Source organism: Vigna radiata, chromosome 8 (assembly GCF_000741045.1).
Source record: "Vigna radiata var. radiata cultivar VC1973A chromosome 8, Vradiata_ver6, whole genome shotgun sequence".
Lineage (NCBI taxonomy): Eukaryota > Viridiplantae > Streptophyta > Magnoliopsida > Fabales > Fabaceae > Vigna > Vigna radiata.
The window spans coordinates 36,661,389-36,680,693 of record NC_028358.1 but is presented as its reverse complement, the minus strand read 5'-3'; positions in this window follow the sequence as shown (position 1 = coordinate 36,680,693).

Genomic DNA, 19,305 nt, shown 5'->3' with positions numbered 1-19,305 from the left:
CTCTTTTCCCTTTATTTTGGATCCACTTGTCACGAGAAAGATGAAGAGGATAGTCCAAGATTTGCAATACAACATAAGACGAATGATATGCATAGACACCTTAATTTTATCTATATTTATTATATATATAATTCTTTTTCCTTTTTATCTTGTTAAAATTTTCTAAATGGTTTCATAAAAGTTTTATTTTATAAATTAATTTTGTAAAATTAAAATTTAAAGTTTATCTTTTTAATATAATATCAAAATTATAATTTTAAATTTATCTTAATTAAATTTATTATTTATTAGATTTTTCATAATACTTTTTAATATTTAGTTTCACATTCAATATATACATATATTTAAAGCATATATCTTAAAATGAGAAAAATGTATTAGAAATTTTACATTAACTAAAACTAATACAACTTTATAATATATAAATTGGTATGAAACTTTTCTTATAAATTAATTTTATAAAATTGAGTTAAATTTAAAATTTACTTTTAACATATATATTTTCTTATTATATCATATAACTTACAAATCTATTTTTTTATTTTAAATATATATTAAGTGTTAATTTAAATTTTTAGTGTTTATGAATTATTTTTCAGAGGTAAAAATAAGGTGAAAGCAACCTCACACTTGATCATTTATATAAATAGCCCTTTTAGTCATATTCTTCTAATATTAAAATGACAAAAACGTCCCTTTCGTTCAACTTGTCCCGTTTTTACGCGCATGCATATTACTGTCAATGATATTAATCTTTGAAATTGAATATGAAAATAAAAAATCTAAATGATCGTTTATTAGATAATTTAAAAATTTATTTGTTATTACCTTATTTTTATTTTGTTGCATCTTTTTCTCTTATTTGAAATCTATTAAATTTACTTGAAGTCTTAAATTCCTACTTTTCTTTTTATTACAACTTTAAAGAATCAATTTCCAATTTGTATAAATCGTTAGTTTATGAAGTCATCTATAACATTTATATTATCTTTTGATAAATGTAGATATAAAAAAATAATAAATATAAAATTTTATTCGAAAAATAAAAATGAATACAGTAGCCTCTGTATTTGTGTTGACGTTAAGCAACATCTTTTTTTTTTTACTACCTTAACAGAGACAGGGACAAACTTTTGTAATATTTTCTACATATTCTGTTACGCTGCTGATATAGAGCAACCTTTTATAAATTAACCCTACAAAGGACCACTTTTTTTTTTTTTGTATTATTTGATCATGTACTATTATTCCTGTACTGAACTTTACCAACCTTATGACATTTTTTTACAATTAGATATTCATAATTCTTTAAATTACTAAACCGTTACATATCTTTTATTTTTTTGACATATTTACAAAACTACTATTTTTATACTGATTTTTTTATTTCAATTTAAAAAATTACTTCAACTTTAATTTATACTTAAAAAATTAATTTTTCAACAAGTTATTGTATAATATTTGTACTATATATATGTTTATCAACACGTAGAGAGTGAAATTACCGTTTAAGTTGGAATAAAACCTATTAGTGCCGAGAACAGTTAATCATATAATTAAGCTAAATAAGATTATAAGTTAAGATTTGTGTGACCAATAAAAATAAACTAAATATCAAATAATTAATTTACAATATTATTTTATGAATTAGTGTCTGACGTGTATTGAACCATACTCCTCAATACGAGTAATGTATATATTTAAATATTTCTTATTATTTACTCGATTTTTATTATTATGACAATAACACTTCGATATTTCTAAGACATGTATATTCTATCATTTTCATACTATTGTTTACAATTTTTCTACTTATTTTTTACTATTAGATGTGTTTTCCTTTTTAAACTTTAACATAAAATTAAGATTCGTTTATGATATAATTTAATTTTCAAACTTAAAAAATAAATAAATATAAATATTTTAATTTAATTGCATATAACATATTAAATTATTTATATTATTTAATACATCTTAATTTTGTTAATTTAATACATTATTTAACGTAAGACAAAAATATTTTTTTTTTAAATTTAAATACCAAAATATATCAAACTTTACCAGAAATCTAAATTTTAATTTTACATTTAAACTTAAAAACTAAAATAATTAATGTATTTTTATTTTCTTTAATTTAAATGATTCTATCTTTCACCTTTGTTTGGTGATCCAAACCAAAATGAATTGAAATAATGTTTCCCGCTCTGTGACTTTTCTGATTTTAGTACAAATGGAAAGTTCCACGTGATCTGGGGGTCCGAGTTTAACGACGCTGTTGTGTTGTTTGTGTTATGTCAAGTCAGATGATGATGATGCCCTACACTTATGTCCTTTTGAGACCTTTAATATTAGGACCTAAAAGATTTGAAATTTTTTTTAAAAAAAAATTAATAATTTTTTCAGAACATGTATTATCATTTTATTAATTAATCTGTTTAAATTTATATTTGAAAAAATATTTGAAATCAACCCATCATAATTTATTATATATATATATTGTCAAAAAATTATTAAAAAATAATTATTGAAAGAATCCTTAATCTTATTCTCATTTTAGGTTCTTTTTTGATGTTATGCATCAGTGATGAGGATGGAACTCACGGAATATGTGGAGGAAGCGACACTATCAAAATATAAAAGAAAAAACTAACAGCCAAAAAGCCAAAAATAAATGCTCAAAAATATATAATTAATTATACCATTCAAGTAGTATATGTTTTTAGTTTTTTAAATAAAAATTAATAATAAAATATATAATCAGTAAAGAGTATTTTATTTTTTTTATTATATTGATATGTAATTACAAATAATAATAAATAAAATCTTCCTCCTTGTTTTTATTTGTTTATTTTAGTCAAATAACTTTTTTTTTATCTTATAGATATATTTATTTTATTTTTATTTTTTATCTTTAGTTAGTTTGTTATTATTTTTTATTTATACTTTCGGCTTAATTCATATTTTTTTATTATAAATAGAGTACTCTATATACATATTCAGTAGAAAAAAAATTAATTTCATACACAGTTTTCACTATATTCAACATGTATTTAAAACCTGATTCATTTAAGAAAAAAGTGTATGTTGCCTCTCCCACTATACCTATCGTTGTCGGCGACGATGTTGTTTACGTCATTGCTGATAGTGTCATTGTCTACCGCTACCACTACTAGAGTTCTAGTTTCGACCGATGATCACACAGATTTTGTTAGAACTTCAAGAGTGAGTCTAAGTCTCACATTGGTTAGAAATGAGAAAGTAGAACACTATATATAAAGGTGAAGACTCATTAATCCATTGTCTTGAGTTTTTGGGTAGAGAATTGTGTCAACTTTTTATGTGGTTGAACTTAGGTCTCATTAATGTCGTGTCTCTCCAATGAACCTCCTCCATTAATAAACCCAATAGTTTTGATTGTCTCGGCTAGGCAACAACCATGCCATCAGATCTTGCATGGTGTCCCGTCTCCTATTCAGAGTATTGAAGTTGTTTTTTTTTTTTTTCTTTTCCAGATGCCTTGATTGAGAATATTGGATTTTTAAGGTTTCTCTCTCATCATGTTCATCTATGACTTATTTCATTGTTGTTTCTTGAGTTACCTTTTAATGAACTTATTATTGAAGAATAACTTATATTAAAAATATTGACTCATTTATTATATATTATATATTTCATTCTTAATTTTATCCATTTATAATTTATAATTATTTCGTCATTTATACGTATACGAGTTTGTGTGTGTGTATATATATATATATATATATATATATTTTGATTAGACGATCATAACAAAAATGTCTAGCAATTCACAATAAATGAGTCTATCTATACATTAACTAGATGACTATAAAAAAATTTAAATGAGGTATTCCATACATTGATTAAAGACTCTAACCATTTACTCATTATATGAGTATAAAAATTATACTATAAAAAATATACTAAACGAATATGTTGATGCACTTAGTAGACAAGTTTAATTGTATAAATTAGATGAATTTGTCCATAAAAATATTAAATAAGTTATACAAAAATATATTAGATGAATTATTCTACACATTGATTATATGAGTTTAAGAATATCCATTAAACGATAAGATAAGTGTGACAATATACATTGCACAAGTTTATTTCTTTCCTACGCAAATTATACGAATCTATTAATAAACATAGACGAGCTTGTTCATTCACTGGTTGAACAAGTTTTGCAATATAATTAAATAAGTTTGCATATACATTGATTGGGTGATTATGTTCATACATTAATCAAACAATTACAACAACAAACACTAAATGAGTATGTCTACACACTTATTAGATAAGTTTAGCAATATGCATTAGACAAGTTTGTCTATACACAAATTAGACAAGTTTATTAATACACATTAGATGAGTTTGTCGACTCACTAATTAGACAAATTTTGCAATACATGTTATATAAGTATGAATATACACTTATTTGATGAGTCTAATAATACAAATTATATGAGTGTCTCCATATACCGATTAAACAAGTATAGCAACACATTAAGTGAGTTTATCGATGTATTGATTAGTCGAATCTAATAATACACATTAGACGAGTCTTTCCATGTACGAATTAGAAAAACATAGAAAAGAAGTTACACGAGATTGTCCATACAAATTATATGAGTATAACAAAAAATATTAGATAAGTCATTTCATAAGTTGATTAAATGAGTATAACAAAAATTATTAGAAAAGTTTGGAAATACATTGATTAGATGAGAAAAAAAAATAGACGACGTTGTCGATGTATATATTAAATGAATATACCAATACACATTAGACAAGTATTTTAATATATAAATTAGACAAGTTTGTTAATTTACTCCTTAAATTAATCTTGCAATATATTATACATTATACGAGTCTATTCATACATTAATTAGATGAGTATAACAAAAAACATGACATGAATCTAGCAATACACATTATACGAGTTTGTCCATACATTGATTAAATGAGTGTAATGATATACATTAGACGAGTATGTTCATACACTAATCACACGAGTATTGTAACACACATTAGACGAATTTATCCATACAGCGATTACACTAGTCTCACAATATACGTTAAACAAGTATGCTTATATGCATATTAGATTAATCTATTAATATACATCAGATGACTCTATCCAATCTATGATTAGGCAAGTCTTGCAATATACATGACACAAGTTTGTTCATATACTAATTAAATTCGTCTAACAATACACATTAAACGAATGTGTTCATATACTAATTAAACAAATCTAACAACATATATTGAATGAGGTTGTCAATCTACTTATTAGACGAGTCTAACAATTCATAATACATCAATCTATTATACACTAATTTATATTTTTAACGAGTCAATTCTCTATATTTCTACATATCCTAATTATATTTTTAAAGAGACTATTATATTTTTGCACATATTTGATTTTTTATATTTTTATAAAGACTATTATTTATAATTTTATAAACAAACTGACTTTTTAAACCTATAAATTATTTTGAAGTTAATTCTCTTCAAAACTTAATTATAAACTTGTAAAGTTTTATTATATTTTTTTCTCAATCTCTGATTCTCTTTTAATAAAAACATAAATCAATATCAAGTCAGGTAGAAATATGTTTAAAACTAATTTAATACAAAAAAAAAAAATCACATATCATAAATGAATAATAAAAACGTGATAATTTTTTTAGAAGATAAAATTATTGTATGAGAAAGTTAAAAAAAAAAACATAATTTTTTTTCTTAAATTTTATTATTGTATTTAGATTATTAGTTATTATCTTGTTTGATAGAGACAAAATTGAACGATGAACATATCAAAAAATAACTAAAAACGAGAATTATTTAAGATATAAAAAAAAATAATAATATAAGTTTCACTAATTAATTTCAAAGTAAATTCCTCTTATAAAATATATTTATAAATCAAACACTGGTTTATCTTTATTCACTTAACCAAATAAGATATTAAAGGCTTAAAGCATATCCTTTTTGACCATTTTTTCCATTTTAAAAAAGTATGACCTATTAGTGTTTACCTAAGAAATTTTTTCTCTATTAATAGAAATTAAATACTATGCTATAAAATTTACATTAAACCACAAGTATTGCGATTCGAGTTAGATTTATTGGATTATTTTAAAGAATAATATTTTTAAGATAGTTCTTATTTTTCTGTAGCTAAATCCACATTAAATAATTATCTATAAGCATATAAATCATATTACATTCATAATTAACAATTAAAATTGTAATATTAATTTATTTGTTGACGTCGATATCATTTAAACATATTAAAATTAGACTAACAATTAAAGATGAAAAATTTATAGATAAAAAGTGATATATAACTAAAAACCTACAGATAAAAAAGAAAAGATAGTTTAGATGCTTTGTTCATTTAGTTGTGTGAGTAAATAAGGAGATACTAATAATGTTTCGGTAGCATGTTAAGAAAATAAATTTTATTAGAATAAATTATAATTTATAACTTCAAAAAAATTATTATGTGAGATTTGTACTGTAAATATAAGTTTTATTATTAGTCAATGTAATATTTCTAACGTAACAAAATACACAAAATTTAATCTATAAGATTTGTATTCTGATTTATTTTGCAAAATTGTATTAGACAATGAGCATGCGTCGTGTTGTTCTTTAGTTATTGTTTTAAAACTCGGATAAATTAGTGTTGACTCAGAAAAATACGCATGTTCACAAATAACACGACAAAGGATAATAGAAAATTGGTTGGTTTGAATATAACATAGTTCACAAACTGACAAAATATGTTTTGTTCGCACGGAATCAAATAAGGAATCTAGGTATTATTGAAGCATATTAATATTTGGAATTCCTTTATACTCAAAACTAAGGATTATAAAAAGTTGTACGAGTAAACATTTAAGTTGGGTTTGAGTGTATTGACTGGTATTTTTTTTTTATTTAAATGGTTTTCTTTTTTTTAAAAAAAAAACATCTATTTTTTATAAACATTTAATATACATTTTTTTTTATATTTACCTTTAAAATATTTATGTACAAATAAATAAATTTTGACTCATTTAAATGAAAATTTATCAAAAGTTTTAATACGTATTTAAATGTTTATTTCACCCCAAATAAAGAAGAAAAGTGTACTGAGTCTATGCGCTACTGGTATTTTAAAGTTGAGTAAGCCATCACCTATGACCTCTTTAAAATAAATAGGGATGATACTTTGAAAACTCTTTATGATAATTTATTTTATTCAATTATTTAATTTAACATTTATTATAAATTGCAGTAGTTAAATGGTGGTATTTATACAAGTTATGTGAAAATAATCTATTATACTATAAAAAATAAATAAAAATATTTACTTTAATATCTATTTTATTTTATTTATAAGTATATTAAATACGAGTCTTTTAATCATTTAACATTTTTATTTACATTTATTTTGTTATTACATTCTTTTAATATTTTATATTTATTTTATTTATCCATTTATTTTATTTTTAAATTATTATTTTAAATAAAAATATTTATTTTGTTGCATAAAATTTCTTTTACCTTGTTATTTCTTTATTTTATTTTTAAACTATATTTATTTTACTGTCATACGTACATAAAATTATCAATTATCTATTATATATTATAGATGTCGGTTAATTGATCAACCCAGTATAACCATAAATATTATACAAATAATTTATATATTGATTAGATGAGTTTAACAATATACGTTAAACAAACTTTTTCATACACAGTTTAGACGAGCTTATTAATACACATTAAATGAGTATGTCCATTCACTAATTAGATGAATCTTGCAATATACATTATAAGAGTTTGTTCATACACTAATTAATCGAGTTTAATAATATACATTAGATGAGTATATTCGTGCACTAATTAGATAAGTATTTTATGCATAAAACATAAACCAATCCATTCCATGCATTAAGATGAGTTTAAAAATACATATTAAACGAGTCTTGCAACACATGTTAGATGTGTTTGCTTATATATTAATTAAATGAGTTTAACAATATATATTTGATGAATCTGTTTATATACTTATTATAGGAGTTTATTAATACACAATAGACAATTTTATTTATTTTTTGATAAGATACGTCTTGCAATACATATCAGACAAGTTAATTCATATATATTAGATGAATATACTATACACATTAAACATTAAATAAGTGTGTTCATATGCTAAATAGACGAGTTTATGACAGATGTTTAAAACTAATTATCCTTTTAAAAAAATTAGTTGATCTAAATCGTGTAGGTCATGTTTGAAAAATTATGTTTTTAGATCTATATAGAAGCTTTCCATCTGGAAATAAATAACTGAAGTATACCAAACTGATATGACACGTACTATCACAATGGTGGTCTGAATCTGACCGTGCTAACTAAAAGTTGACAGATTGTTTAGAAATTCATAAAACCTGGTCTGGACACGATTCAATCACTCTTACAGACTCACCATTATATATTTTGCAACTAGTTTGAACTCATTCATTGTAGGGTTGTTTGATGAAATTTTTAAACTAGTTTATGCATGTGAACCAATATATTTTAAGATTTTCCTGCTTTCATTTTGTTTGTTTATAAGAGTTTTTTTATATATGTTATTGTTGCATTCAAAGTCAAATTCATTTGACGTTTTTTATAATGACATTATTTTTTATTTTATTTTTTAAGTGTTTGGAATTTAATAGTGTAGTCCATTTAGGAACAACAAAATTTTTTAAAATAAATTAAGAAATCAAACATTGTTGTTTAGCTTTTGCAAGTTTCCATACATAGAAGCATAATAGTTTTCAGAAGATGCTCAAATCATTAATTTTCCAGGTTTTCAGGCATAATTTTCTTCAGATTTGACATTGATTACTTTAACGATGTGATCCCTTCGTTTCGCACTATACTTCGAAAAAATCTTATCCAAGTATTTTTTTTTTCCACCCATGTATTGGATAAGATTTTAAAAAGTTATATATTTGGTAAGGTATTATGGAGCTTCATTAAAAAGTCATCCTCAATAATGATATTTATACCTTTTATATTAAAATATCCCATCATTTTTTCACCTTTTTCTTCATAAGAGCAGTTTGACACTCCAAAAATAACAAATTAATTTCATTTGAAGTAATCAATGTCAAATCTGAAGAAAATTATGCCTGAAAACCTGGAAAATTAATGATTTGAGCATCTTCTGAAAACTATTATGCTTCTATGTATGGAAACTTGCAAAAGCTAAACAACAATGTTTGATTTCTTAATTTATTTTAAAAAAATTTGTTGTTCCTAAATGGACTACACTATTAAATTCCAAACACTTAAAAAATAAAATAAAAAATAATGTCATTATAAAAAACGTCAAATGAATTTGACTTTGAATGCAACAATAACATATATAAAAAAACTCTTATAAACAAACAAAATGAAAGCAGGAAAATCTTAAAATATATTGGTTCACATGCATAAACCAGTTTAAAAATTTCATCAAACAACCCTACAATGAATGAGTTCAAACTAGTTGCAAAATATATAATGGTGAGTATGTAAGAGTGATTGAATCGTGTCCAGACCAGGTTTTATGAATTTCTAAACAATCTGTCAGATTACCATTGTGATAGTACGTGTCATATCAGTTTGGTATACTTCAGTTATTTATCTCCAGATGGAAAGCTTCTATATAGATCTAAAAACATAATTTTTCAAACATCACCTACACGATTTAGATCAACTAATTTTTTTAAAAGGATAATTAGTTTTAAACATCTGTCATAAACTTATTTAGCATGTGAACACACTTATTTAATGTTTAATGTGTATAGTATATTCATCTAATATATATGAATTGACTTGTCTGATATGTATTGCAAGATGGATCTGATCAAAAAATAAATAAAGTTGTCTATTGTGTATTAATAAACTCCTATAATAAGTATATAAACAGATTCGTCAAATGTATATTGCTAAACTCATTTAATTAATATATAAGCAAACACATCTAACATGTGTTGCAAGACTGTTTAATGTGTATTTTTAAACTCATCTTAATGCATGGAATGGATTGGTTTATGTTTTATGCATAAAATACTTATCTAATTAGTGCACGAATATACTCATCTAATGTATATTATTAAACTCGATTAATTAGTGTANGAACAAACTCTTATAATGTATATTGCAAGATTCATCTAATTAGTGAATGGACATACTCATTTAATGTGTATTAATAAGCTCGTCTAAACTGTGTATGAAAAAGTTTGTTTAACGTATATTGTTAAACTCATCTAATCAATATATAAATTATTTGTATAATATTTATGGTTATACTGGTTTGATCAATTAACCGACATCTATAATATATAATAGATAATTGATAATTTTATGTACGTATGACAGTAAAGTAAATATAGTTTAAAAATAAAATAAATAAATAACAAGGTAAAAGAAATTTTATGCAACAAAATAAATATTTTTATTTAAAATAATAATTTAAAAATAAAATAAATGGATAAATAAAATAAATTTTATATAGAGAACAAAATAAATATAAAATATTAAAAGAATGTAATAACAAAATAAATGTAAATAAAATAAAAATGTTAAATGATTAAAAGTGTGACATCTCAAATATTATATAGACATACATATAATAGAATTCAACTATTATAGTACGAGAAAACAGTTAGGAGTTAATAGAGGACAGTATTAGGCATACAGTCATCCAAATTATGGCTGAAATTTAAACTTAAATACAAGTATAAGAGTTCTCTAAAATACATAATAAACTAAGGATCCAAGGATACCTAAAGAGTGTTTCCAAAAATATAAAACATGTCAAAACAAAAGCTAGAAAAGGTCCTAAGAACTGGAAGTTGTGTCTTCTTCGTTCTCCAATGCTCACTCCAAGGGTACATCATCAGCTACTGCTCACATCCAAAGGATTGGATGATCATCGCAAGGGGGAAAGGCAAGCACATACAACAAACAAATGCAAGGGTAAGCTAGGTATAATAAAAAAAACATGTTATCAATCAAGTATTTCAAGCATGTAATGACAATAATACAACACAAACTGTAACTGAATGCATTTGATTGATACCAATGACAGACCACGTGATTTGACCATCCAGACTAGTATGAAATGTCGAGTTCCAAAGGTTTGTGCACTTGTTGTGGCCCTACTGCTTTGCAAAGCCATTGCCGAGGGGTTTCACCCGACCACACACAAGTGTAAGTCCAACAAAACTCATCTTGGCCCATAAATGGAGACACCCAAGACTAGGACCTCCTGTTATTCTCACCACATGACTCATCACTCTCTAATTGAGCATGGATGGTCATTAGAATGTCAGGATAAACCCCATAAGGACACTCCGACCATTCATACGGTCAATCACAACAAACTACTCAGGGCACCACCATGTAACCTCCCTTGAGGATCATGGAATTACGTCCAATAACCATACTTTTACTTTGAAACTTAACTCAAGACATGAACCACCAAATACCATGACATTATCTCATTGAATCCATATAAAACCATGTACATGTAACTCTTCAACTTTACTTTGCATACAAACATATATATAACATTAATTTCACTTCAAAAGACCACAAACAATCCAAAATCCAATGAACTCATACTTAGACAAGGAAAATGACTTTGAAACCATCATCAACAGTTCCGGAAGGGTCTAAAACCCGCAGAACGACCTAAAGAACGTCCAAAACAGACATCCGGAACCCCCCAAACTATCAAAAACAAAAGCAACAGCTGAAAAGGGCGCCCAATGACCTTTAGGGGCGCCCGGGCGCCATATTTCTGGCAAATGTCGAATCAAAGGGCGCCCAGCGCCCTTTTGGGGCGCCCAAGCGTGGATTCTGTAGAATTTTCTGCAGATTTTGCAGAACTCACTCCCTTAAGTTTCGTTTCAGGTCTTTTGATGGTTTTCTAATGATCCTAATTCGAAGGATAGGTTGAATCAAACTTGTCTAAGGTTTCTAAACACTCACAAACCTCATAATCTAGTAACTATGCATCGATTTAGGTTCTAAACCTTCAATTTTCCCAACTTAAAGGCCAATTTCTAAATTTACCAATTAGGAGTTGTTTTGAACCACTTTATCACTTCCTACAAATCATATATGACTTATCTAAGTGTTCTAAATAGACCAAAACCATTACTAACACCAAACTCTAATTTTGACCCCTCTAGTTCCTCTAACATACCCTAACAACCCCTAAATTCATTTAACTTTCTACCTAGGATTCCATATACCAAAATTGACCTTATCTCATCACTTAATTTCAACATTTCAATCACTTACAAACCAATTCATGAACACAATTCACAGGATCAAATTCAGAAATCAATATTACAAAATTTCTTACATGCATATCATTAAATTTTCCGTTCAAAACAGTATAATTCACTAAGGCACTTCACATAACCATTATTTCACAGTTTTCAAACAACAACCACAGTCCATGCAATTCAATTTCATAAGACAAAACATAAATTCCTAACTTCCTTTACCTCAAAATTTCACTGCACAGTACCACGGAAACCCCAATAGCTGGCTTGTAACTCAAAATAAGCTAGAACCACCTATAGGTTATCAATTCGGAAAGGAAAAACAGATTTTAGAACCTAAATTTGATGGGGAATTAGTGAAATGCTCAGGAAAGCTACATGCAACAATTTCATTGCATGATCGAAACTTCTTAAAGCACGGGAGGATGAAGAACGATTTACCGGTGGAAGAAAGGGGAAATCAACCGGTTAAATTGAAGCTTGCAGTGCCTAGATTTCTTAATTGCTTCCTGATTTTGGAACAATTGGTTCAGTGGAGAGAATTCTAGTGGAAAGCAAAGAAGAAGGGAGTGGTTAACTTTGAAACGTAGCAAAGGTTTTTCAGAAAATATGAGAGCACTTTAAAATTGAGTACTTAAATACACACTACTTTTTAATAAGCTTTTTGTCTGTTACTTGGCTATCTCAAGACTTACTCATTTTTTTAAGTCTTTACAAAAAGACTCATATTTAAGACACTTATTAATAAAATAAAATAGATATTAAAGTAAATATTTTTATTTACTTTTTATATTATAATAGATTATTTTCACTTAACTTGTATAAATACCACCATTTAACAACTGAAACTTATAATAAATGTTAAATTAAATAATTGAATAAAATAAATTATCATAAAGAGTTTTCAAAGTATCATCCCTGTTTATTTTAAAGAGGTCATAGGTGACGGCTTACTCAACTTTAAAATACCAGTAGCAAAGCATAGATTCATTACACTTTTCTTCTTTATTTGGGGTGTGAAATAAACATTTAAATACGTATTCAAACTTTTAATAATTTTTCATTTAAATGGTCACACCCCAATTAATGTTTCCCTTTAGTGGAAGCCACGTGTCACGCCCTCTAGATTTTCCTCGGCTAATGGAAGACAAGGTGTGTAGTGTAATTAATTCCCCATCATCGTAATCCGTGCGGAAGCAAAGAGAATGAGAACTTCTAGATAGTGGAAGACAAGTGACATGCTGTAAGTGGACTGAGCAGTCAGTTTGGTGGTCATATTTAAAGTTGAATTTTCAAAAGAGGGCACCACTTCTGCATGCAAACTATTCGTCTTCAACCTTTAGAAATCTCATTTTCTCCTCCTTCTCTCTAAACTTTCCAACCTTTTCTGATCACCATTTCTCCTCCGATCACATACTTCCTTTCAAATTAATTGCTATCAGTACCAAGCTCTTCAAATTACACCGATCATAATCTCATTCTGAACTGGTAAGTGTTTCTGACCCTAGAAACTTCTTGGTAGTCTTGCATGCACGCCCATCCTAAACTTGCATGTGCATGTGTTAGTTAAACTTTTTCTCTGAACCTATATCCTTTCTCTGAACCTATACTTCTAAAATAACACTGTTATAATTAAAATAAATACACTGTAGAATTTCAATTAATAGCATAAACAACTTCAGTGTAAATAAACTTTCAATTAAGTTAATACTTCTTCATAGTAAACTTGTCAATTCAATTACAGCTTAACTAAATCCATAACTTTTTAAAATGTTACACAAATACGTACGGCGGTGATAACATTGTAATATTTAACCTTTAAATCCCAGTTTATACAATCACGTTAATTACTTCTAATCCTCTCATTTTTTTTTTACTATCTTACAGTTTAATAAAATGATATTCAATTATTTTATTAATAAAAAAATTAATTATAAATATTTTTATCAAGTTCATTTTATAAAGTCTTACCATGTTTTTTTTAAATCTATAATTTTTCATTCGGATTTTGGATCCATTATTCATATATTATTTGATTAGAGACTTTTTTTTCTTTCACAACAACAGATTATCTTGCAACTCTATCTAATCAAATTCGTGAATAGAATAACTTCTTCTTTGCTCTTTTTTTCATAGTTAAATTTGTCTTCCTCTTTACATGTGACTCTATTATACTCATGATGATTCCATGTATATTTGTGATCTTAGTGATAAATTGTTGATTGATGATTTTATGTGTAAATAAAATTATTTGTGAGAGTGAATTGTTGAATAAATACTTTGAGAATTCCAAGAGCATTAATCAAGGTAAGAGAAATTAAATTTAAATTTTATTTTTCAGAAAATTAATAAACTGTGATCAAAATGTGATATAGTAGAATGATATAAATTGTTGTAAAAAAAGGAATTGATTCATATCTATAAATAATTGTTACATGAATTGATTGGAAGTAAGTAATCTAAGTTGTTTGTACTAATAGTATTTTGATTAGTTGTGTGATCTAAATTGATCTTTCTAGGTTTTGATGTTAGATTGAACTCATGATTTTAACTTGAAAAAAATGAGGGAAATAGTTAGACAGGTTGACTAGGAACACAACCATTTCAATGAGAGTTGAAAGAAGTCCTTATCAATATAATTTGATAAAAATGATAAAATCTTATCCGTGTATATCTAAGTTTACAAGTGTAACTACTAGACATCTTGTGACAGTCTTGGTGTTGCTTATCTTCAACTCTTGCATTATCGTTTGATCACGTGAATTACACGATCATAACAAAATAATAACAACACCACAGGAAAATATGCGAGGATAAGTTAGATTAATTTAAAATTATACAAAAGTTTTTTAATTAACCAAATAATGAAAATATCAATAGTCCAAATTTAAAGAATAACACAATTACAAAAATCATCATGGCTCTCTCATAGACCATCATACATCTGCCATGACTTTCATGTGACCTAGCATATTGAGTAGAATATGAGATCATGCATTTGTTGTACTCATCCTTAATTCTAAAGGATTATACTTATATCATGACAGGGCTACATTCCTTATCGAGGGGTATGACAAGGTAAATCCTATATAGATGAGGATTTTGCACTATTTTTAATCAACCTCTTAAGTTTTGAACTTCTATTTATAGATATTTTACAATTAGGGAATTAGGGGTTGTATATGAATAATTATCATTACAAGAAAAAAATATTACCTACAACAAAAATTTATAGATTATTCAAAAAAAATTCGTAGACAAGGAAGTTTTACCTACATATTACCTATGAAAATTTTTTGTTTTGTCATAATTAATTCTTTAGTAATGACATTGATTCGGTGTATAATTACACACAGACATATTCTTATGAAACTTTCGCAGAGGGAAGCGCACGAGTATAATGATGAACACAAGAGAGTAAATGTATTTTATGTTTTAATTTTTAATAATTAATTATTTCTAAATCTGTATGTAAAATTAATAGGTAAAATTTTTTCACTTACCTACAAATTTCGTATTTTACTTGTGAATAATTATTTTTTAAAAAAAAAAAAAACTAACTCTAACTCGTCAAAATAACGTATGAATTTTACATATAAAAAATCAATAAAAAAATGTTTTTGTGTTACCTTAAAAAAAATCTATATAACTTAATTTATAACATATTATAAGTAAAATTCATGTGTAACAAAACTCATTTACTTAAAAACTTAAATCGATATAGTATTTATCAATAATTGTGTGCTTGATACTATTTAAGTATTTTTTTTACGTACGTGGAGAAATATTATTTTCTGACTGGATGGCTATGAAAGTAGTTTTCTGACTTACTTATATATATATATATATATATATATATATATATATATATATATATATATATATATATATATATATATTACATTTAATTTGAGTGAATATACCATTCATTGATTTACGAAATAATTATGTATTGCTTTTCAATTATTTTAAAAATAATTACTATATAATAAGTGAAATAAAGACCAGTCTAGCAAAAAACAATTTTTATCTTCAATACATTCTTCTCTGAAAATAAGTATGTTAAAAATTCAATTAATCAATGAATATGAATTTTATACAATTTAGTTGCAAGTTGGGGAACGTGGTAGGCTTTAGTAAATACAGCATCATCAGTAATGAATTCCAAAAATGTTTGTCCATCATACCCTCGTGTTCGCTACCAGCCAGCATGATCACAAACTATCCTTACTCTGTCCATAAAGGTATATTGACAATGGATATTATTTATATAATCACTTCATAAATATATTTTATTATTTGAAAAAATAATGTTTATTGAATTGTATATATAAAAAGGATAATCCACGTTTTCTTACATGAGAGTACATACGTTTCCAAGTATTTATATTATTTTCTATGTTTAACTTTTTTGTCATTTGATTATATAATCGTTGTTGGTGAAATATTAAAAATATATTTATAGTTTAAATATTTTATAATTAAATATAACAATGTTCACTTTTCTTACATTTCCAAAATTAATAAATATAATGCTTTTGTTTCATCTTTATCTATCGAATAATAGATATAATTGTATTAGCATCTTTGTTACTATAAATGTTAATTATTTTGTCATAAAACAATAATAATTATAATAAAAAATATGATATTATCAAATACTTAATTGATAAAGAAATTAAAAACCTAAAAATTAAATAAAAATTATTATAAACTTTAATATTAAGTAATAAATTTAAAATATTTTATGAATTTAAAATAAAAACAAATATGATGACAATAAGGAAATAGAAATAACATGACAGGGAGATACATGGATACTCATCACTGTTTCTAAAATAATTGAGACGAATTTGTCATTAGAAGTTGGAAAAATGATAGGATTTAATAATTACAGCATAATCAGTGATGAAGTTCCAAAATTTAAAGAAAAAAGCTACCGATACTCCCATCTTATATTCACAATCATTTGATAAATATTTATTTCATTATTGTAAAAATATTATTTATTAGTTTAAATATTAATATTGTCTTAGAATATTCATTAATTACTTATATATAAAAATAATTATTAAATTATTATTTTCTTTGAATTTCGGCTATTTAATGAAGTGAAAATGTTATTTGAACAATCTTAAAACATACTCAGTATATTAAAATAATGTAATATTATTAATTAAAATATTTAAGATACTATAAAATTCACATTCTATTCTATTATTAAGTGTAGAAAAGTAAAAGAATCGAAGAAAGCCAGAACCCAGAGGAGAAAGAGACAAACATAAGATTCAACGTATTCTCAGAAAGTCATGAATGGTTGGTCTGGGACCTCCCTCGGGTACAATGTATTCTGTGTAATTATTCATAGGAAAAAGTTTTTTTAATATTTTTTTTTTACAATTTTTTTATAACGTGGTTTGAGATCGATCTATTTTAAATATTATTCTAAAAATAAATTTAAATAAACCAATAAAATATTAACCCATCCTGTGGTCAAAAAAAATTATTAACATATTAAAATTCTTCTTTATATTCGATGTTAGTTTTTTCATGTGTGCCGTTCGAGGTATCAGTTCATCCTCGTTTTCTTACATGTGTATTTTTTTTTTTAATTTATCACAGCCAGATAATAAGTTAAATATTAGGTTTAATCAGTAACTTTACTATTATATTTAACTTTTTTATTTTTTTGTCCTTATATCCTTTTTTATTTAATTGAGTATTTACTTTTATAAAATATTTTTCTCATCAAATTTCATTAATACATATTTTAAAAATATCACATATCAAAATTTATATTGTCGCGTGTCAATAATCTTTTACTTACAAGTTTTAATTTAACAGACTATGTTGTCTTTTTAAAAATAATTAGTTAAATAAAAAATAAAGAAATTAAGACAACGTTAATTTGATATAATATCATGATATTATATTATAACGACAAAATAATATCTGATGTCATGATAATAAAAGAAAATTACGTAAGGAAGGATATTTTGGATAGTTGTGGTTATGAAAGTTTTGTCCAAAAAGAATAAAAGGACTAGATCTCCTTAGTGTAACCAGTGAAAGAACACTAGTGCAAAAATGCTATTTAGCGTCACCCCTTAGACTTCGGTTTCGTGAAAATTCGATGTTTACTACTGTACGGTGGCATTATCGTGAATAAATTGGAAAACTAGACGTCAGTTTTGATGTCAGACGACGTCTATGACATCATAGACGTCGCACCTGCCGCAACTTGACGTCCAATTGCCTGGGGTATGTGATAAGACAATCTATTGACGTCAGATTTTCAGGAGACCGACGTTTACTAGGCTGCAATTAATGTTGCCCATCAAATTCCCAGGAGCTTAGACGTCGACTAGAAAGGGCATCGACGTCCACATCACTGACAGGAAATCAAACATCAACCGATTCAGCTTTAGACGTCGAATAGACGTCGGATCACGTGAAAAAGCGACGTCGACTAGGCTACAATTAATGACGTTCACCTGATTCCCCAGACAATTAGACGTCACGTAGTCAAACGCCGACGTCTAAGGCCTGTCTCGAAGGCGCGAAGACAAAATTCTTCAATGTATAGGTCGGTTCTGAGGGGCACCGACGTCAAGGTTCCTGTATTTTCACCAAATTTGAGGGTTATAGACGTCGGATGTGAGGGGCACCGACGTCAACTACCCTGACAGGAAACCAAAACGTCAATCTTTTTAGCTTCCTAGACGTCGGATTCCTTGAAACACCGACGTCTATGGACGTCGCTTTCTGGCGCAACCGACACCCAATTTCATTTTAAATAAACCGCAGACCCTTCTAACCACTCAGTTTCTGATCGTGTCTTCATCTTTTCTCCTTTTTCTCTGCTTCTCCTCTTCTTTTACTCCCTTGCGCACCTCTTCTTTTTATCTCTTCCGGCATTGCATTGTATTTTCTCATAACGTCA